The sequence below is a fragment of the Macaca fascicularis genome, chromosome 11 (genome assembly GCF_037993035.2).
Source record: "Macaca fascicularis isolate 582-1 chromosome 11, T2T-MFA8v1.1".
In the NCBI taxonomy this organism is placed as follows: domain Eukaryota; kingdom Metazoa; phylum Chordata; class Mammalia; order Primates; family Cercopithecidae; genus Macaca; species Macaca fascicularis.
The window spans coordinates 64,927,056-64,935,883 of NC_088385.1; the positions used below are offsets into that span (position 1 = coordinate 64,927,056).

General features: G+C 44.4%; 1 long non-coding RNA gene and 1 pseudogene across 1 annotated transcript; one reads left to right on the top strand and one right to left on the bottom strand.

The window, feature by feature from the left end:
* Positions 1-337: 337 nt before the first annotated feature.
* On the bottom strand, positions 338-1,585 carry LOC102123250 (biorientation of chromosomes in cell division protein 1 pseudogene; annotated as a pseudogene).
* A 769-nt stretch (positions 1,586-2,354) lies between these two features.
* Positions 2,355-8,454, top strand: LOC123567691 (uncharacterized). Its single transcript, XR_006690800.2, has 4 exons — positions 2,355-2,575; positions 2,673-2,786; positions 2,926-3,038; positions 8,419-8,454. It is a non-coding gene; the product is annotated as an uncharacterized lncRNA (long non-coding RNA).
* The last annotated feature ends 374 nt before the right edge of the window (positions 8,455-8,828 follow it).

The window sequence follows — 8,828 nt, forward strand, 5'->3', positions numbered from 1 at the left end:
TCTGGCTTCCGAGGAGGCATTTCTTTTTTTTTTTTTTAAGAGTATCAAATCAAATGATTTTATTATGAAAGATAAGCCATTTATTGATCATTCACTTTTCTAAAAAAACACAAATGTGAGGATAAAATAAACATACCTAAGACTCACTGGCCCCTCCAGGACAGGAAGCAGCCCTGGACAGAGAGCCTGCAAACGAGTTTCCTTATGTCTAATGTCTGAACTTCTCACACATTCTAGGATTTCATGTCTCATTACCTACTACAAAGGAAAGGAAACTGGCTAGAAGATTCATGTACAAGAAGGTCACAAGCTATCTGATGCTAATGACTTGTACAATCTGGTTTGCAAACTCTGAGAGACAGTATCAAATAAACACTGTCAAAGACTACTCCCAGCTAAACTTTCTGTCATTGTTTTTTGAAATTGTCTTTGGGACTGGCTATGTTCTCACTGTAGCTTCCGTTTATTCCACAGCACAAACCCTCAAGTCCACTCGCAGTCTCCATGTTCAAGTATAAAAGTCTGTTTCAGGACAACCCTGGATTGCTGTAGTGTTTCTCTGTGTAGTGTCTACTTGGTGTCATGCCCTTGGGCAGGCTGGCCAAATGGCAGCACAATGCAGGGGGCGACACGGTCAACTTTCCCACTGCCGAACTTGCTCCCCTTTCAATCTGGTCACTGCCCATGGTCAAGGTTGAATCTTGAGATCAGTGACGACCTTGGCCTATCTTCGGTCTGAAGTTGCACTCTTACATAACCGAATCCACTTCTTCACCAGAAATTAACTTTCAAAAGGTGTCAGGCATATTCTTAGGAAGTGTCCTGAGATGGAGCTGGAAGGTCCTGGCCTTCGGGCTCTGGTGGGGGTGCTGGCGCAGCTGCTTTTTTCTGGGCCGCCAGGAATACATGAATTGCTCGTTCTATTTGTGGCCTGATGATGTGGTTAAGTTTTGGATCCACCATCTGAGAAATAATCCTGTCTACTCCAGCTTCCAACATCCCTGACTGAACCACACTCTGCCTCAGACCATTTCGCAATTGGTTTTTCTTCATTGTAGGATTCCATTCCTGCTTGTCCAGATGTGTTGACACAAAATTATCCACTTTCTGCCTCAGGTTTTGGTAAGCTGGCTTGGTGTCCACGTCGGCCAGGCAGTCCCGGCGGAAGCTGTCAAAAAAGCCCCGTCTCTTGAGCTGTTCCACGATGAGAGCGATGAGCAGCGGGTCGCCGGGAGGCAGCGAGGCCGGGTTGACGGGGCCACCGCCCCCGCTGTCCCCAGTAGCACCAGTCGCTGCCCCGGCAGAGGCCTGGCCGGCTCCGCCACCGCCCACCACGCCCATTCCCCCGCCGCCGCCGCGGTCCGCCATGGCTCTGCCCCGGGACCGCAAGGGAGACCGACCATAGCTTCTTCTCCACGACAGAAGGCCTTGAACGTGTAGAGGTGGCGAACGGGGCGGTGAAGGAGGAGGGCCCCAAGGAGGCAGCGGCGGAGGTGACGGTGGTGGTGAAAGCGGTGGCGATGGCTGCGGGGGAGGTGGTGGGGGCGGCGGCGGCGAAGGCCAGCTCTGAGACAGCAGAGGTTGTGGTAGACGCCCTGAGGAGGCATTTCTATTTTAAAAAGAGGAGTTTGCTGAGGGCAGCTATCGCAGCAAGAGAGTGACTGGAAATAATTGCTAGCGGTCTCCTGGTGGCAAGTGAAAGAAACTGAACTAGAGAACGCGGAAAAGAGGATTTACTGGTTAATGGAACTAGAAGGGAGGGGCGGTGTCAACATTAGGGACAACTGGAACCAGGGACTTGAACATTATGAGGAATTCTGTTCCTGCTGGTCTTGGCTTCTCTGAGCATCAGCTTATCTGCTCACATTGGCTTCTCAGGTGGCTGGAGCCGTAGCTGCTCCAGCCTCCCACATTTACAGTTCCAAAACTAGAGAGGAAATGTCCTCTCTCCTAAGCTCACGTTTGAAAAGACCAGAGGAGAATTCTGATTGGCTGTATGGGGGGGTCACATGTTTATTCCTGGGCCAATCACAGTGACCAAAGCATGAGACTTTATGATTGGCTCAATTGGATCAAGTACCCACCTCTTGGCACATATTGGAAACGTTCACCAGAACTACCTGGTTTGAAAAGGCATCTGCCTAAGGATGCTGTTCTAGGCACTGTTTTAATACATTTTTCCTTGAAGTTTTCCTTCCCTCTATTTCCTTGTATTTATGTATTTGTAAAATGACATCAAAGACGGAGCCTTTCTTAGGTCTTAATTTCTCTACCAAGTGGTAGCATCTGAATATCCTTAACAAAGGGGAGTGGCCAATGTCTCTTTTAACAAGGAGAGTGTGGTTAGGGCAGGCGCCTCAGGAGCCCAGGGCAGGGTTCAGGCCGGGTAGCCCTGAGAAACAGGGCCCATTTAATATGTGTGAAATGCGGAGCACACACTAAATGGGCTGCAGTGGAAATCCCGCATCTGAGATACTGGAGTGGTTTCTGTATTTCTGGATGCTGGTAGATAAGAACCAGAAATTTCTGTGTGCTGAAAACTAGAGCACAGAAAGATTGGTGCTTGTTATATGAGGTGAGAGAGGGAAAGAGAGAGAAACTGTGCCGATTTTGTTTCTGACCCTGTGCTCACCACCTTCCTCTCTTTTTTGGCATGTCTCTCAACTCAGAAGTTTGCTTGGGGGCTTCCCCAGCCAGTTCTGTGCTCCTCAAGGCAGGAAACAATGCTTGCCAATCTTTTGGACTCTTTTTTAATCGGCTTGGAAATTTAATCAGAATAGTGCCAGGTACCTGCAATTGTAAAAAAAAAAAAAAAAAAAAAAAAAAAAAAAAAATCTATTAATTAGCTACCCACAGGCTTGCCTTCTCAAGTTAAATTTAAATCCTGAGGAGAAAATGACATACAGCTCTGTTCTATACCTCCAGGTATGGAAACCACCGCCTGGGATTAAAGCATCAGTGAAGATGCTGCTTTGGAGAGATTCAGATTTTAGAGAAGAAAGGAGGTCATGAGAGATCATTACTTTATCACTGAACTGGTAAGAATTATAAAGAGGTTGCTTTTTGCTTTTCTTGTATATATGCACTACATTCGTTTTTTTTTTTTGGTGTGACAACAGTGTTTATAAAGGACCAAACATTCACTCTGCTAATGACAGTTGACATTTCTAGTCATCTGAGAAACAAGGATGCTTAATTTCAAGAGATGTGCATCAAGATGGTACCAATGGGTACAGAGTGTAGACTCTTTGGGAAATTAAACACTCAGAATGGATACAGGTTAAATTTAGCTCAAAACACACTTAACATATACAGTAGGGCAGTTTGTCTGCAATGCCTAACTATTCTTTATGCCCATGACCTTGGTTCATTTATCTCCCCAGAATTCGATCAGGAGTAGCCTCTTGCCACAGCGGTGGCAAGTCTGCTGCCAAGTGGCTAGCCTATTACTGGGAGCTTTGATAAAATAAAGATCTTGATTCAATAGCGCAGGGGTGGAATCTGAGACTCTGCATTTCTAATTAGTTTCTGGGTGATGCCAAGGCTGCTGGTCCCAGGGTCACACTTTGAGTAGCAAGGGACCAAGTCACAGAGACAGGGGGAGTTAAGAGCCCAGACACCTTAATTGTGTAGCTGATGTGAATGTCTGAGAGCTTCTGGTGCAGAGAATCCCAGACAAGCCCTAATTTGTCCTCCGAGTCCTGTTTGTCCCATTTTTATTTTCCCCCTGCACTTCCATGGATTCCACAAGAGATGTGTCCTTTAACAGAGCCCCTTTTCTGAGCTAATTTAAGGGGATTCTATCCTTTTCTTGCAACCAGATGAGCCCTTGCTAGTTCAAGAAACAATTACATCAGTATTTAGAGAAGAGTCCACAGGTTAGGCGTGTATGAGGTACAAATAACCAGACTCTGCCTTCCCCTGCCTATGGCCTGTAACTTTCTCTTTCTTCCTTACCTCTCCATCAGCTGAACACTTCGTCTGTGCCTTCAGGGCAAGACCTTCTTTTGACCCTGTTAGCTTACTCATTTCTCTAATCGACTTGTCTAGTTAAGAGATATAGTTTCAGAATGGAAACACCTCCAGTACTACAAAGTGAAGAAAGCAGAGCATTTAGCTGTTTCATATAAAAACAATCTGAAAATACAGTAAATGAATCCATGGCTAAAAGGCTAAACAGTAAATTTATTTGCAAAGTGAATCACACATCAGTCGTGCTTTTACTGTAGCCCAGAATAATTTCTAGTTATAGCAACACTAAATAGAAAATAGCTTGTATTCCGTTATTTAAAATATTCACAAAGTGGGGGGAGAAGACTAGAAAGAACTGAGTGTATAAATGTGACCGTTCTGGGGCTGTTTTAATGCTTAGCCTTGCATGGCATCCACGCCCAGTTTGGCTCAAGTGATGAAAATGAAATGGACAAATATATTTGGTGACATAAATAACAGTAAAGTTAATAGGTTTTACTCAGCACTTGGCATGTGAATGCAAAAGGAACCGAAATCCTCTGAGGTCACTCAAGATATACTGAGCACCCGCTTTTACTCAGGGAACTGTACTAAGTGTGGTGGGAGTTCAAAAGTGAGCAAAATGCTTCTTCTTTCCCTTTGGCTTTTACAGTCTAGGAAGAAAATGACAAGCAATGTTTTGTTCTCCTCCCTCCATTTTCTATTAGCTGACAACTACATGGATCCTCTTTTCCTTAATCTGATGGACTGCCCCTCTAGTGGTGAAATTTTAGTGTCAGCACCAGGCCAAGGAGTGAGGTATTTTGAACATTTTCAGTGTTCCTCGGATCCCATGATGCAGGTGACAGTCCCCTCTTAAGGCCAGCCCCTTAGGAGTCCATGTTTTGTCCATGTTTTCAGTTTACCCCACCTTTCCTAATCAGAGCCACCCTTTGCTCAGAAAATCACAGACAATTCTGGCAAAACAACGCTTTCCCTACTCTTTCAACCCCCACAACGTCCCTGAGAAATTTCTGCCTTGGCCTCTGCAAAAGGTCCACCTGACAAAGCGATATTAGGAGGCACATTGCAAAAAGGACATAGCCTGTGAACTGGGGGAGCCCTGCTACTCACCAGCCACTCTCCCAGCACAGCTTCCTCAAAACTTTTTTTTAATGAAAAGATGGTGTGTCATGGTGAATAAGAGCATCAGTGTGCCAGGGCCAGGCGTGCTATAAACTGTATCCCATCCCTAAATTCATATGTTGGAGCCCTAACCCTTCATGTGGGCTATACTGGAGATAGGGCCTTAAAGGAGGTAATGAAGGTTAAATGGGGTCATAAGGCTGGAGCCTGCCCCAGGAGAACGGGTGCTCTTAGAAGAAAAGGAAGAGATACCAGAGCTCTCTCTCACCATGTAAGGGCACCACGGGAAGGCAGACATCTGCAAGCCAGAAACAGAGACCTCACCAGAACCCAGTCGGGCTGGCAGGCTGATCTTGGGCTTTTAGCCTCCAGAACTGTGAGAAAATAAATGTCTGTTGTTTAAGCCAGCAGTCCCCAACTTTTTTGACACCAGGGACCAGTTTTGTGGAAGACAGCATTTCCACGGACTCGGGGAGGGGGTGAGATGGTTTTGGGATGATTCATGCACATTATATTTATTGGGTACTTTATTTCTATTATTATTACATTGTAATACATAATGAAATACTTATACAGCTCACCATAATGTAGAATCAGTGGGAGCCCTGAGCTTGTTTTCTTGCAACTAGATGGTCCCATCTGGGGGTGATGAGAGACAGTGACAGATCATCAGGCATTAGATTCTCATAAGAAATGCACAACCTAGATCCCTTGCATGCACAATTTACCATAGGGTTTACACTCCTATGAGAATCTAATGCTGCTGTTGGTCTGACAGGTGGCGGAGCTCAGCTGGTAATTCAAGCAGTGGGGAGTGGCTGCAAATATAGATGAAGCTTAGCCTACTTGCCTGCAGCTCACCTCCTGCTGTGTGGCCCTGTTCCTAACAGGCCATGCAGGGACTGGTACCGGTGTGTGGCCCTAGGGATTGGGTGACCCCTGGTTTAAGCCACCAGTCTGTGGTACTTTGTTAGGGCAGCATAAAATGACTAATTAATACGAGGGAGACTCAGGGATGGGGAGGCAAGCTGAGGTGGGCAGAAGGAGAGGGCGAGGCAGCTGTGCATGCTGCAGGCTGGGAACCGAGATGGCTCTCAGTAGAGGTCAGCTTCATCCATTTCTTCAAACAGTTACCCAAAGGATTATAAATCATGCTGCTATAAAGACACATGCACACGTATGTTTATTGCGGCACTATTCACAATAGCAAAGACTTGGAATCAACCCAAATGTCCATCAGTGACAGACTGGATTAAGAAAATGTGGCACATATACACCATGGAATACTATGCAGCCATCAGAAAGGATGAGTTTGTGTCCTTTGTAGGGACATGCATGCAGCTGGAAACCATCATTCTTAGCAAACTATCACAAGAACAGAAAACCAAACACCGCATGTTCTCACTCATAGGTGGGAACTGAACAATGAGATCACTTGGACTCGGGAAGGGGAACATCACACGCTGGGGCCTATCATGGGGAGGGGGGAGGGGGGAGGGGGGAGGGATTGCATTGGGAGTTATACCTGATGTAAATGACGAGTTGATGGGTGCTGACGAGTTGATGGGTGCAGCACAGCAACATGGCACAAGTATACATATGTAACAAACCTGCACGTTATGCACATGTACACTAGAACTTAAAGTATAATAATAATAATAATAATAATTAAAAAAAAAGAAAAAAAAAAGAAAAAAAAAATCCACGTCTGAGAACCGTTTCGCTTCTTATGGATGGGCAGCAAGAAAAGCTGCCTGCAACAATATTTAATTGCGGGACTTCTGGTAAGAACATTATTTTGTTTTAAACTACAAAGAACATGCAGTTCTTATGATATAGATAGTGAAAGAGTCACATAAAAATAGGCATTTGGCCTCAGAACCACAGTCTTATGGCAGTTTAAGTTTGAATCCTGAAATTAATTTTTGACAACCCCAATAAACTGCACATTGAGACCACACTTCCCAACGACTAATCTGATCATTAGAGTTTCTATTTCTCAGGAATTATTGGGAGGAAAACCAACTATATCCAAGCTACTGGAAGATGCACAACCACTGATAATTAGGAAGAAATAAAATTGATAACTAAATGAATGTGCAGTTTACACGCAAAGGTAACCTTTTATTCTTTCCAATTAGGCTTTCTCCTGTAGGCTTGGCAGATGAGGCTGTGTTATAAATAGAAGTGGTATTTTGTAGGGTTCTTCAAACTGATGTGTACATGAGGTCAAATTATAATCAAGGTAATATATATAAGTAATGAGCTGAGTCCACATTCCCAGGCATTTATACATTTAGTGGTAATAAATGAGCAAAGATGAAAAGAGAGCTTCCGGACAAACGCAGCAAAATAGTTACTTGTGTGGCTGGAGCACAGCAACTTATCTCTTTGTAATGAATGCTTGCCAGTGATAATTGACTTCATTTGTTAATTGTATTCATGATATTAATGAGATCATTAGCATAACAGTCACATCCTATTCTCCTGTGGTCAAAGTCTAGGGAATTACAAGTTTTGCACACCTTGTTGCTATAGATATACTTATGCATCCCAGTGATGTACAAATTCGAATGCCATCTGTGCTGACTTTTACAAGGACACCCTGAAATAATCCCTTGCCTGTTTTTAAGGGGGCTTTCTGAGAATTTGGGAGAGATCTTTTTTCTCAGGATAATGAGTTTCATATTTATGGGAAAGATCCAAATTTATCTCTTGTCATCTTTTTCTCCCCTGAATTCTACTTATTAGTAAGACTTAGCCATGAGCTAAGAACCTGGAAGGAGGAAGAGAAAGTGGCAACAGCCAAGTCTCAGTAAGAGAGGAAAGGGAAGTGATGGGGCCCAGGAACATCAAAATATGGCAGCCTGCCATTTGAGAAAACTGCAGAAGTGGAATGTCTCCCTCACCTTACTCTTTCCCCTCTCCCCTGAAGCAGCTCATAAAACCCAGGAAGGACACTCTCTGACTTTCTTGGATCCTTCTTCCCTAAAGCAGGTCATAACATCCTCATTCAGGAGGTACCCTCCCTACACCCAGAAGAAAGGAACATCCTTATCTCTGAAGACACAGGGACACAGAAGAATCTGAACAAATAAACCTGCCTTACTAAGTTCCTCCAAGTTTATTCCCATTCGGTCATACCTCCTTTGTCCAATCATACTTCCCCATGACTGTCCATCTTCAACAAACCCAAGCGTAAAAATATACAAGTTTCCGTTTCTCTGGGTCTTCATTTCTTAAGGCCCTTGTGTCACATAAAACTTATATTAAATAAACATGTATGCTTTTTTTTTTTTGTTAATGAGGCTTTTCTTATAGGTGCCTCAGCTACGAACCTGGTGAAGAATGAGAAAAGAAATCTTTCTTCCCCTACAGAAGTAAGTGAAAGTTTATCCCTTCTGGCTTGGGGGATTGTGGAAAGAAAAACATAGCAGTTGGGGAGGCAGTGGGGAGATGGATATGTGGGATAAGACATTCAAGAATGGGGTGGAGGAGATTTGTTTCAGTTTAGGTGTGAGATTCTAGAAGGAAACTGGATTACCCTATTCTCCCAGGCAACTCTGGTACCAATTCATGTGATGAGGTGTAGAGGAGACCCAGATGTGCCCATGTACCTCTTCTAGCCCCAGGAGGGATAGTGAAAGGGACTGGACAAGATCCAAGCAAGCCCGCTTTAGAACCCAGCAAGACATGAGGAAGGTGACCCCCAGCAGCTGGTTGAAGGATGT